Source organism: Halichoerus grypus, chromosome 14 (genome assembly GCF_964656455.1).
Source record: "Halichoerus grypus chromosome 14, mHalGry1.hap1.1, whole genome shotgun sequence".
NCBI classification, from domain to species: domain Eukaryota; kingdom Metazoa; phylum Chordata; class Mammalia; order Carnivora; family Phocidae; genus Halichoerus; species Halichoerus grypus.
This window is the reverse complement of record NC_135725.1, coordinates 16,982,475-16,996,821: the sequence shown is the minus strand read 5'-3', so window position 1 is coordinate 16,996,821 and position 14,347 is coordinate 16,982,475. Positions and strand designations below refer to the sequence as shown.

The 14,347-nt window shown below is 38.2% G+C and overlaps 1 long non-coding RNA gene across 1 annotated transcript in view; it reads right to left on the bottom strand.

The window, feature by feature from the left end:
• LOC144380161 (uncharacterized) overlaps positions 1-7,641 on the bottom strand; it is a 60,625-nt gene extending 52,984 nt beyond the window's left edge. The window contains exon 1 of the long non-coding RNA XR_013443991.1: positions 7,479-7,641. This is a non-coding gene — a long non-coding RNA (uncharacterized LOC144380161). The remainder of the gene's footprint in view (positions 1-7,478) is intronic.
• Between the last annotated feature and the right edge of the window lie 6,706 nt (positions 7,642-14,347).

The window sequence follows — 14,347 nt, the reverse complement described above, 5'->3', positions numbered from 1 at the left end:
CAAGAGTACACTTACTATGATAGACTCACAGAATTGATTTTTACAGGTGGAAACACAAATGTTACTGACTTACCAGATAAAATTTCAGTAAGGTATTATCCATTCTCTGAATTACCTATAAATATGTTTTGATTTGCAGGCAATTGGAAAATTACATTCCAAGAAGACTTTCAAAACTAATTATTGTCAATAAGCCAAGAAAATTGTTTGAACGTATTTTTAGATCTTTAACTTAGAGTTGCTTACTAAGAATATTATTAAAATAGTTAAAAATAATCAAAGAATAACATTTTGTTTCTTTACTGCTTTACAAAAGAAGAGAAGACTTTTAAAAAGCATAATCAAACCTATAGATACAGAGAACTGATGGTTGCCAGAGGGGAGGGGAGGGGGGATGGGCAAAATAGGTGAAAGGGAGTGAAACATACAGGCTTCCAGTGATGGAATGAATAAGTGGTGGGGATGAAAGACACAGCGTGAGGAAGAACATCAGTGGTATTGTAACAGTGTTACATGGTGATAGATGGTATCTACACCTGTGGTGAGCATAGCATAACATAGAGAGAAGTTGTATCACTATGTTGTACTCCTGGAAATAAGGTAACATTGTGTCTCAACTATACTCAAATTTAAAAAGAAGAAGAGCTTTGTTTGTTTTTAATCTATGAGTTCTTGGTTGCACAACTGTCACACAACAAAAATCAATGTTGATGGGGTATTTGCCCAAGGTCCGAGGCCGTCCTCCTACATGAGATGAAATTCAAATAACGTCCCTAATTAAAGCAGCACAAAAAATAAACACACATACACACTGGAACTTACGCATTCACGTGAGTGTCATCGTTCAAAATAAACCTAGAAAGTGGACATTTCCTTCTAGTCACACATACATATTATTTTAAGGGTTTTTGCCACTCTTTTCTTCCAGGGTGGTTGAGGTAGAGAGAGAAGGCAGGGCAGGCCACCGTCTCAGTGGTTGCTATGAGCTTCATGAAAATTTTTGCTCCAAGACCATTATCTAACGTGATCAATGATATATCCATTAGAACTAGCTCTAAATGAGTTTTCATTGTTTCTAGTAAAGATTTGCCACCATTGAGGACACTGACATGGACAAATTAAGGCAAATCAATTCACCCTATCAGTCTTTGTTTCTTCATCTGAAAAATGATGAAGAGGGATTAGACAGATGATCTCTAGGTCCCCTTTCAGAATGACATTCTGAGACTCTGTAATCTCCTGTGCTAACCCAATTCCTCAGACCCTACACCTAGAAAATGTAGAATTCATTATTTTAAAATCTTAACTCCTTTGATTTCAATAAAAAATATAGATTACCAAAATCGCACATTCGTATCATATCAACACATACGCATACACATATACAACATCCTATGTATGTGTATATGTGTGTATAAAATAAGTCATTATACATCTCTATTAAAAATATATAGGAAATAGAAAAGATCTACTAGTCAAAACATAAGTTAACTTGATCAATTTATGTTACTTCCTCGCTACCTTCTCTAAAATCAAGACCTCTAAGAGGTAAGGAAGTAGGAAAGGAAATTAACGTGTATTAAAAAGCCTCCTAAGAGCCAGACAATGGCTAACAACTGTTGTTTGTAAATCACCATGGTCTACAAGGTGTCCTGGAGTCATAAAGTCTACTAATTACGTCCCAAACAAAACAAAAATTTTTAAAGCAACTTTTAAACACCATCTAGCTTTTACCAACCCACTACTCACTCTGTGCCACTTAATTTTCCCTTTAGCTTACTCTGAGTTTCAACACCTCAATAGGCACACCTAATTCCCAGAGTTTGGTGGGTATCAAGTATCAGGAAACACAGCTTTCGGGCGCCTGGGTGGCTCAGTTGGTTAAGCAACTGCCTTCGGCTCAGGTCGTGATGCTGGAGTCCCTGGATCGAGTCCCGCATCAGGCTCCCTGCTCAGCGAGGAGCCTGCTTCTCCCTCTAACCCTCCCCCCTCTCATGTACTTTCTCGCTCTCTCAAGTGAATAAATAAATCTTTAAAAAAAAAAAAACAAAAAACAAGGAAACACAGCTTTCACTGTACTATGGGACTCCCTACAATGCCTTATCTGAAGAGACATAAGTGTATACAAATACATATGTTCTTTATAAATTCTAAGCTTTTATGTTCCAAATATTTCTTTGCCTATTTCCACTGAATTACGAACTTTATAAGCACAGGTATGTCAGCTAACCAAGTCCGTAGTACAGAGCGCTCCCCTGTTACTCCAGCTCAAAGCAGTATATTTTGAACATAAAAATCCTTGATACTTGAGATAAGTATTAAATTTATATGAGAGGTTTCAATTTTAAACCAAATCAGTGTTTCACTTCTCGCTTGCTGGATTTTTCTGACTGTTTACCGATGAAAGGAACGCTGTGTGCATTGAACCATTCAATCCATTTTGGTTGGATGTATGATAGTTTCCTTTCTAACAAAAGTGCCTGGAAATCCCAGGGCAGCCCCATGCTGCTTTTTCTTTAATGTAAATTACCGCTCTGGACTGCTACTTACAAAGTTCAGTCAATAGATAAATTTCCTACCTCCCCTCCAGTCTTTCTGAGGGTAATTTCTCCAATCTAGCAAAACCAGCTAGCTATAAGCGAGATTTCTATGTTTAAAACAAAACAAAACATACAAACAAGCTGATTTACACTGAAAACAATGGAACTCCGAGGGAATTACGGGCAGCCGAGCTGATGGCTCTGGGGGGAAACAGTTGTTGGTTCAATGTTGTACACATCCAGTTTTTTCTTATCTCTGAATTCCTGCTTATGTTGGTAAAGGAGGAACAAAGAGGAAAAAAAGATGGAGAAATACTGCATTGCTATATAACTACAGATCAGAAGAAGGGAACGATGTCAATGAGTCTAATAAGACATAAGTGAGCAAATATTTATCTGAGCCTTGAGGAAATGTGCAAAAAAAAAGCACATGGAATCATCATAAATTCATATAATCCTGGTGAAAGCAAACACTAGCTGTCTGCAATACTAAGTGATCTGCTCGCTCTTTCCATGTCTCAGAAATTCTTAGGACAGCGGCATCCACAATACAACTGAGAATCTTTAGAAGTGTGCTTGGCTCATCGTTGACAATTATGATGCCCACTTCTGCTTTAGGAGACATTATGCTTGTTTGTCTCATATACTTGCACTTCGCAGAAATCTCTTTTCAATGACAATATCTTAACAAAGTTAATGAAAGCAATGCAAAAAGAACATTGATTAAAATTCAAAAGAGACATTTTGTGAGCAATTCTTGTTTGCAAATGACAGTCTACAACAGTTCTTTAAGTCAAAATGGGTAATTTCCCCTCCCCCAATAAAAGGAAGGGTTAAAAAAGGGGGGGGCACCTTTTGAACACCCCCTAGCTAGCACCTACATGCTGTCCCTCTGTTCCGGTTAACTTTCCTTCCTCATGCATAGCATTTATCTGAAGAACTCAACTGAGGGCAACACATACCCATTTTTGGCTCTGAGGAAATGTGTGTATCTACCCCCCTCCCCAAATTTAGGATTAACACAAACCACAAAAAAAGCGAAGTGGGATAGGACTTGAGAGGGAAAGATACAGAGACAAATGGTGGGATGGGTTGAATTGTGTCTCCCCTCACCCTCAAAGTCATGTGTTGAAACCTTAACCCTGAATGTGACTGTATTTGATATAGGGCCTTGAAGGAGGTAATTAAGGTTAAATGAGGTCATAAGGGTGGGGCCCTAATCCAAGAAGACCCCTGTCCTTCTAAGAAGAAAGATGCCAGTGATGTGGTGACACAGAGGAGACAATGTGAACACAGAAAAAAGATGGCTGTCCACAAGCCAAGGAAAGAGCCCTGAGGAGAAACCAGCCCTGCCAGCACATTGATCTTGGACTCTCCAGCCTCAGAATCGTGAGAAAAGAGATTTTCTGTTGTTTAAGCCAGTGGGGTATTTTGTTATTGCAGCCCTAGCAGACTAATACAGATGAGGAAGAAAAAAAAAAAATGAACAAGTACAAAGAGAGGGGGGAAAATAAAGTGCATTTTTTTAAAATGACTGAATATGTTACAGTAAATAGGAATGGATATAAATCGAAGATAGATTTTGGACCGTGCTCTGAAAAATTGGGCTTCTTATAGAAGATTGATCAGAAAGCCTGAGGACCAGAAGGTTTTCCTTTTTCCCACACCTGTAATGGAAAGACGCTAGTAACTTCTTACCCCTAAACACACTCTGAGTTGCAAGGACCGAATGTTCCAGTGGAGACAATTCTCCTTTCACTCTCTTCCCTCTGTTGAAACTCTTGCTGCAGTTCGGGAAGTTTTGGCAGCTTGGCTCGTAGAAATGGCCTGAAGCTTGTCAATTCATTTCTTTAAATCACTGAACACCTCTTGGGAGGTAATAGAACCTGACAAACTGATGGACTCTAATAAAGCCCGGCTCTAGGAATAAAACTGATTTAATTATCGGTCAAGTGTGTATGGTTAAGATGAGGTATGTTCAAACTATCCTATAGGATTTCAGGAGCATGTCAGAAGTCATTTTCTCAGAGAAACAGTGTTACCAATTTGGGTTTAATACTTAGTATGATTGTAATATTCTTGTTTATAACTCTATATCCACTTTCTATGCTATGGGGCCATGTCCTATTTATCTTTCTCCTGTCCTCCCAAGGTCCCAGTACATCACTTATTAACAGCAGCTTTACTCACTTTTTACTCAAACTTTACTCAATTGAAGTTGGTGAAATGAGACAGTCTATCAATCAATCAATCAATCAATCACATTTAATGAGAACATCTTTGTGACAGTGCATACACCTGAGCCTTCCTTTCCTTCCTGCCAAAGGTGAGCTCCTTGGTGGTTCTGGGATGATTTGTTTAGCAAGCACACCGATCAAGGGGGCAGTCGCATGTGACTCATGCTTACGGGTTAGCATAGACCCATTAGCCCATCAGTTAATAGTGATATGATTTCTTCCTGCCATTCATTTATAGTAGCTTATTTAAGTTTTCCTTTTTATTTTTTTACTTTTAACGTGCAGATGCAGATTCCCATTTGAGATGTTTTAGTATCTAATTATTTATAAACTTCTGATGTGCGGATCCTGGAGCCAAGGCTGCTATAGGTAGATGAGGATGCATCACACAACCCTAGGTGATGCCACTTGCAAAATTTTCCACCTGACATTTATGTGAAACAAGCAGCTTTTTAAAATGTTAGTCACTATTTCATGTTTTATCTAATCAATTTTTGGGACTGGTTTATATTTGGGACACACGGTAGTATTCAATAATTAAAAATAGGATTCACTTGATTCCTCTGGAATGAATTAGCCTGTTTGTCAAATTACTTTTTTATTTCTGACAATTAACATAAATCTCTTAGATTTTTTTTGGATTACATGCATGTACTTTTGATAGTAAATGTGTATTTACTAAATGTGTATTAAAATAACTTTTATGCTACCCTGCAATCCAATAATTGCACTAGTGGATATTTACCCCAAAATACAAAAACACTAATTCAAAGGGATACATGCACCCCTATGTTTATTGCAGCATTATTTACAATAGCCAAATTGTGGAAGCAGACCATGTCCATTGATAGATAGATGGATAAAGAAGATGTGAGATAGATATAGATATAGATGCAGATATGATGGAATATTATTCAGCCATTAAAGGGAATGAAATCTTGCCATGTGCAATGACATGGATGGATCTAGAGAGCATAATGCTAAGTGAAATAGTCAGGGAAAGACAAATACTGTATGATTTCACTCATATGTGGAATTTAAGAAACAGAACAAACAAGCAAAGGAGAAAAAGAGAGTAAGAGAGACAAACCAAGAAACAGACTCTTAACTATAGAGAACAAACAGACGGTTACCAGAGAGGTGATCGGTAGGGGTGTGGGAGAAATAGGTGGTGGGGATTAAAGAGTATACTTATCATGATGAGCACTAAGCAATGTATAGAATTGTTGAATCACTATATTGTACACCTGAAACTAACACTGTATGTTAACTATACTGGAAATAAAATTAAAAACTTAATAAAAAAATAACTTTTCTGGTTTTTTTATGTTACATTCATATATTTTATAATGAATAAATTATTGAAAAATTGAAAAAAGGTCAAATAGTACAGAAAGTAAAAATTTTCTGAAATGCTACCATTTAAATTCCCAATCCCAGACACACTGCCCAATCTCCTACTAATGCGATCAACAATCTGTATGTATTTTCCATACATTTCTCCCTGCTCATAAAATCATTAAATAACATGACGGTAATGAGGAGTGGCATTTTTGTTGTTGTTGTTTCATGAAAATGGGGTCATATTATATATACTTCTCTCCCCTTATCTTTCATATTTGATGATACACCCTGAAAATCCCTTCAAATTGACTACTAAAAATCTCATTCCTTTCAGTGGCTATATAATATTCCTTGGTATGGATCAGCAAATTTTATTTCTTCTTCTACTGATGGATTTCATTTTTTTCCAGTTTTCTTGAGCACTGCAAACAATGCAACACTAAATAATATGCACACATAACCTTACATATATTGGTGTTTTTATTCCCAAGACTGGTACGTGTTTTTAATTTCAGTAGATATTGTTATGAATCTAATTCTCAAGCATATGAGGATCTATATCTAGGGTCTCGGTTAATGATTTATTTTTCCATAGCTATGTCATTACCACAAGGTTTTAATTCCATGAATTTATAGTATGTTTGTATATTTACTTTTTAATCAAATATTCAGAAATTTAATGAGGCAAGTATTACCTTACCATTCTTTTTCATACTTTTGTTGGCTAGTCTAACATTTTTAATCTCCCAAATAATTTTTAACATGCTGTTATCTAATTTCAACAACTACAAATCCACAGGTATCCTAATTAAATTTCACCTAACCCATTTATTTTACAAAAATATTTAAGAGTTATTAAGCCATCTCATGCAAGAACATAGAATTTTTTCCAAGTGACCAGATCTTGTCTATGTCCTTCAGTAAGATTTTATAGCTTTCTTCATTTAGACCTCATACTTTTCTTGCTAAGTTTTCATCTAAGTATTATATAGTTTTCAACATATTTCTTATATTTAGAAATAGCATCTGTTTTCTATAAAGCTAGGTCATCATTATAAACTTCCAAGAATTTTCAATTTCCTGCATAAGTAAAATTTCCCCCAAAAGCTGGGTTGCCAACTATTATGGTTATCAATTACTGTGGTGCAAATTATCTCAAAATATAGTAGCTGATGAATCACAGACCTGTACTCCTGAAACAAATAATACATTATATGTTAATTAAAAATATATAGTAGCTTTAAACAAGTACCATTCTATCTTATCTCATGATTTTGTGGGTCAGAAATTCTGGAGGGACTCAGTTGGCCAATTCTCCTGTTCTAGTGGTGTCCACTAACATCCTGCAGTGACTCACCTGAAAACTGGGCTGATTTGAAGGGTCTATGAAGGTTTCACCCACAAACTTCTTATTTTGACAAGAATGGCCATCAAGTGGGTCTCAGCTGGGCTTTCACCCTCTCTCTGTATTTGCAGACCCTCTCCACATGGTCTATCCAGAAGGATAGTTGAACTTCTTATACGATCGTCTGGGTCTGCAAGAGACAAGGATGGAAGATTCCAGTCCTCTGAGAGTAGGCTCCAAACTAGCATCAGTTCACATCTGTGACATTCTACTGGCCAGAGAGTTGTGGACCAGTACAGGTTCAAGGAAAAGGTAAACAAACCCTATTTCTCAGTGAAAAAGATGTCAAAGAAGTTCTGACCATCTTTAATCCACCACACCAACCCTTTATTTATCCAAATAAACAAAAAGCAAAAGCAGAAACTTACCTCCCATTTATTATCATTATCATTTCCTACAGAAAATATATTTTAACATGTATGCATAAAAGAAAAAAAAGAAGTAGGCTCAGAGAAAAAAATCAGTATTTTAAATTGGAGAAGTTAGATTTAGGGAAAACAGACTATTGTCCTTACTATTTATATTTTTCACACTTTGGTGAAATCTGTCCAGTTTGGGGAATGACTAAGAGATCTAGAATCATCAGTCCTGCTTCAAGAGTATTCTGGTGAGGTGAGGAAGAGATGCTTAGATTTCAGGTTCCAAATCTCCTAGTCCCAAATTTCTTCTGCCACCTCAAACCTGATGAACATTTTTCTAACCCATATATAAATAAAACCAAAATAAGGTAGCCAATTCAGTTTCCTTCCCAGGTAAGTACCTTTGTGGTTTTTGTGATAATCTGATTCTGACCTGACTGCCAATACCAAGTGCTAGCTCAATGCAAAATAAGAATTCAGCACAGGACAAAACCCTATTTCTAGATCCATCTTAATAGTTGTGTCTAGAGGAAGACATTTGTAGAGTCTACCACTGCTGCCTCACATTTTTACCTACTGAACACAGCTACAGAGCCTGGAGCAAGGATGCTGATTCCTGATACAACAAACACAAATTATACAGAAATAAAGCTCAAATAATGACTGGAGTGTCCCTAGGGTAAGTAAGATCATGGTGGCTGTGATTACATGAACATATGCCAAAAATCATTAAAAAATGGATTCACTGCCCTATCACTAACCCATAGTACAGGGAAATAAATATATCTAAAAATAATTCTAGGGACAGTTATGGTTTTAGTAAGGAACATATGGATAACAGCCTCAGCAGCTCTGTTGGCCACAAGTAGAATAAAACCCATTTTAAATAAGCTTATATAGTAAAAAGATTTTATTGGCTGATCTAACTGATAATTTGAGAAATAGTTTGGTGTATTAGGGCACTTTGGGCTACATGTAATGAAAATCCCAACCCAACTGACCCAACACCACCACCAAAAAACCCATTATCACTTTACATAACCAGAATATCAAGATAGGGTATCTCTAGGCAAGGTTAATTCAGTAGGTCCATTCCATCATCAAAAACAGGAGTTCTTATGCTTTGCCTCCCTCTCTGTTTTCATTTTATTTTATTTTTCCTTCCCTTCCTCTATGTTTATCTGTTTTGTTTCTTAAATTCCACATATGAGTGAAATCATATGGTATTTGTCTTTCTTTGAATGACTTATTTCACTTAGCTTAATACTCTCTAGTTCCATCCACATTGCAAATGGCAAGATTTCATTCTTTTTGATGGCTGAGTAATACTGCATTGTATATGGGTGATGGGCATTAAGGAAGGCATTTGATGTAATGAGCACTGGGTGTTATATGCAACTGATGAATCACTAAATTCTACCCCTGAAACTAATAATACAGTATATGTTAACTAAATTGAATTTAAATTAAAAAATTTAAAAAATAAAAAATAAACATACTTCTCTAAAAAGAAAAGTTGTTCTTTTTGTCTTTCCATCATGTATGTCATCCTCATCATCAGCATTCTTCTCTGCTAACTCCTTTTGCAGTCCCCAAATAGCAACCACAATATCCAGCAGTTACATGGAGATATTGGAAGATAGTTGATGGAGGGGATTTGTGACCACCTTGTGTCTCTGGGAGAATGAAGAAACCTTTACCAGAACTCCCCAGCAAATAACCCCTCCTCTTCCATGGAAACACTGGGTAACATGCCCAACATATATCAATAATTTGGCAAGGGGAAGAGGATACCAAGACAGGCACTGAATATTTGGGGTTTGTTCCTGAGCTGCAGTTTGGTTTATTTTCCTAGAGGAGTGGATGCCTAATTAAACTGAATTAGTTTAGCAAGAAAGAAGGGCTAAGGTGGTGTTTAAGGGGCCATCAAAGATAGTTTCTTTCTTTCCTCTCTGCTTTTCAAGGTGTAGGCTTATTTTCTATAAAGTTTTCCTTGCATTCTCAAGATAGTGACATACCTCTTTGGGCTATAAGCTTCTTCATTCATGTCCAATGATAAGAAAGAATATTTCTCCCTATAGCTCTTTTGAAAGCATTTATTTATTCGACAAATATGTATTAAGCACCTACTACATCCTGGATACTGTTCTAGTGTCTGAAAAAACAGCCAAGAACAAAGAAAAGAAGTCCCTTCCTTCAAGGAGCTTACATTCTTATAAGGAAAAACAGAAAATTAAAAATAAACATAGCAAGTAGTGGTAATTGCTATGGAGAAGAATAAGGCAGGAAAAGAAGGAAGAAAGTAAAGTTTGGGTAAAAGTTCAGCTTGCTATTTCAAAGAAGAGAGTCAAGGAAGGCCTTTCTGATGTGATATTTGACAACAGAACTGAAAGAAGACTACCAAATGATTGATAGATAGATGAAGAGAGAGAGAGAGAATGGGAGGGAGGGAGATGAATGGATGAAGAGAGAGAAAGTGGGAGGGATAGATGATAAATAGATAAAAAGATCAATCAATTGATCTGGAACAGCAAGTGGAAAGGGTCTGAGGCAAGAGCATTCTTGCTGTGTTCAAGGAACAGCAAAGACGGCATATAATGCATGAAGAGTGTTCAAGAGGAAGGAGGATAGGAAATGAGGTCAGAAAATTGTTGAGGAGTAGGGGGAAGATCATATTGGTCCTTAAAGTCCATTTTCACATTTTGGCTCTATGAGTGAAACAAAAAGCCTTTTGAAGGTTTTAAGTAGAAGGATGAAATGTCTGACTACTGTAATAAAAGGGTCATTCTAATTTCCATGTGGGGAATAGACCATAGGAAGTGGAGTGGAAGCAAGGAGACCAGATAAGAGACTTTATATATGAGAAACAGTGGTGGCTTGGACCAGCACAGTCAAGTAGGGATGATGAGAAGCAGTCAGATTCTGCATATATATTGGTAGTAGGGTTGGCAGCATTTGATAACAGATGAATGCTGGGTGTAAAAGAAAAAGAATAGATGAGAATGACACCAAAGTTTTTGGCCTAAACACTTGAAAGAATGGAGTTTCTGTCTTCAGAGATGAGGGTAAGTACACAGTGAGCAGGTTTACAGTAAATAAGCTCATGGATATGCAATCCAGTAGTTGGCTTTATAAATGTTTGAGATGTTTATAGACATCCAAGTGAGAATGTCAAGTGTAGAGCTCAAGAAAGATATCTGGGGTTGAAACAAATTTGAGAATCCTCAACAAATAGATACCATTTAAAGCCATGAAAGTGGATGAGATCACCCAGCAGAATGGTGTGGATGGGAGAGAGAAGTCTAGGAACTAAACTCAGGGACACTCCAATAGAGGTCAGGTGCATGAGAAGAAATGAGCAAAGGAGCTGAAAAAGAATATCCAGCGAGGGAGGAGGAGAACCCAAAATGAGTGGTTTCCTAAAAGAAAAAATGAAGTTCTTTAAGGAATAAGAAGGGATAAATTGGGTCAAACAGGATAATTGGGAATTGACCATTGAGTTTGTCAATGTGGAGTGGTTGAGAGAAAAGGCTAACTAACACAGAGAGGAGATAAGCAAATAGAAACAACCCTTTTACGAGTTTTGGTGGAATGTAAAGCAGAGAAATGGGGAAGTCCCTGGAATGAAATGTGGGTGAAGCAAGTCTGTTTCTAAGGTAGAAGATATTAACATCATGTTTCTATGCTGGTGTGAATGATTCTGGAGAGGGGAAATTTGACAACAAAAAGAGACAGAGGAGAATTACTAGAATGATATCCTCAAGTGGTGGGGGGAGGATGAGAGAAGAACTACGATCCAGTGCAGGAGCTGGTTTTCCAGATAGTTTATCCACAGCGATGAGAAGGAAAGCAGACTACATGGACACAGGAGGCAAGGTGGGGGAAGATGTGATAGAAGAGAAGAGAGAAATAAGGACAAGAAAATTCTGGCAATTTCAATAAAGAGGAAGTATGAAATAATTATCAAGGAGAGTAGAAGAGTTAATAGTCAGGGAAACACGGTGGAATTACCAAAGAGCTGAGGGTCAGTGAGGGGTTATGGTCATGATTTAAAACTAAATCAATCAGCAATTTGTGTTTTTGTTCAGCTATGTTCAGCTGTTTTAGTGCAGTCAGGAAGTAGACAAAATTAGGCTTCATCTACTTAGGGGTTCTGCAAGACAAATGCAAGGGAAGGGAAGGAAAAGTGGTATATGAGAATGTATGTGAGGAAGTAATTTTAATGCTGTGTCATGAAATTTAAATGGACATGGAGAAAAGTTATGATGTGTGCACAAGGGCAGTGGTAAGGGGCAACGGTGACCCAACATGTTCAACTTTAGGTCTGACTTTAATCAGTGAATTTTGGAAATGAGTTTATAGGACGGATTAAGCCAGAATGATAACAAGAGTTATCATAGAATGGAATGATTGAACGAGATGATGGAAGGGGTATACTTATTGGTAATGACAAAGTCTGACATCAGACATAGAAGTGGTATCTCACATAGAGTCAAGGAGAAGGGATGAAGGAAGTGTGAGTCCAGGGAATTAGATGAATTATCCATGTAGTTCCTGGGTTTGCCAATAACTAAACAGGAATAAGTTGGAGGACATGAGAGTGAACCAACTGTCAATATTCATACCTTCAAGGAATGAGAGGGCACCACTTTAAGAATGAGTCTTTCCATTGATGGGCATTAAGGAGGGCACTTGAGATGAACAGTGGGTGTTATATGTAAGTGATGAATCACTAAATTCTACATTTGAAACCAATTTTACCATATATGTTAACAACTAGAATTTAAAAACTTGAAATTTAAAAAATGAGTCTTGACCTGTGCCTTGAAGCTGGCGGAGGAGTAGGAGACCTGGATTTCGTCTGGTCCCAGGAATTCAGCAGGATAGGGATCAAACCATTCTGAACACCTACAAACTCAACAGGAGATCGAAGAAAATAATAGCAACAACTCTCTGAACAGAAAAGCGACCACTTTCTGGAAGGTAGGACATGCGGAGAAGTGAATCCGAGGCGATATTCGGGAGGATAGACGGCGGGGGAGGGGCCTCCGTTGGCCGCTTCTGGCAAGTGATAGAGCCGCGGAGCACAAAATCGGAACTTTTAGAAGTCGGCTCCCCTGAGGGACGTCGCTCCAGTGGCTAAGCGGGGGGTGGAACCCTCGTGGGACACTGTGGTCTCAGGACCCTCGGGGTCACAGAAAGACCGGGGGTGCCTGAGTGCGGCAGAGCTCCCAGGTATCGGAGCGGGGAAGCCGGCTGCAGAGACGGAGCTGAGGCGCGGGCTCTCAGCTCGGGGTTGCCATAAACCGTGATCCGCGGCACAGTCGGGCCACTGCTCCTCCAGCAGGGACCCAACAAGCGGCAGATCCGGGGAGACTCCCCTTCCTCCCCCAGGAGGAGTGGTGCAGGAGCGCACCGCAGGGATCTGCTGGGTTTGGAGACTCCACCCGGGGTCGGGTGCCAGAGATAGAAACGCTCGGTCACAGGCCGGGTGAGCATGAAGTGCAGCCGGAGACCGGGGAGATGTGAGCGATTGACTGCTTTTCTCTGGGGGCTCACTGAGGAGCGGGGCCCTGAGTTCTCGGCTCCTCCCAGGCGGAGACTGGGAGGCCGCCATTTTCACTCTCCGCCTCGAAAGCTGTACGGAAAGCTTGCAGGGAACAAAAGCTCCGGAGAGCAAACCCGAGCAGATTACTTAGCCCGAACCGGCAAGGGCGGGGCAATTCCGCCTCCGGCAAAGACATTTGGGAACCACGGCAACAGGCCCCTCCCCCAGAAGATCAGCGAGAACAGCCAGCCAAGACCAAGTCTACCGATCAATGAGAATGGCAGAAGTCCAGCGCTAGGGGAATACTGCATATAGAATTCATGGCTTTTTTACCATGATTCTTTAGTCTTTCAAAGTTAATTTTTTTTTTTTGAATTTTCTTTTTTCCGTTTTTCAACCAACATCTTATCAATCCCTTTTTTAAAAAACATTTTTATTTTTCATTTTTAGAGTCATATTCTATCCCTTCATAGTAGTTAAGCTTATTTTTGGCGTATTTATATAAGTTGTTCTCTCTTTAAAATTTTGAGATACAGTTTCTTCTAACAGATCAAAATATACCCTAAATCTCTAGTGTATGGCTTTGTTCTAGTCTCCTGCCTGATCACGTTCTCTTTTTTCTTCTTTTTTTTAAAACCTCTTCTTTCTTTTTTCAAACAACTTATCAATTCCTTTTATAAAATTTTTTATAATTTTCATCTTTACAGTCATATTCCATCCCTTCATCATATCAACCCTTATTTTTGTACATATATAAGTTTTACTTTCTTTAAAATTTTGGGAGACACTTACTTCTAACAGACCAAAATACACCCAAAATCTAGTGTGCGGCACTGATCTATGCACCAGCCTGATCATATTTGATCATATTCTGGTTTTTTTTGTTTTGTTCTGTTTTTGTTTCTTTTTATCTT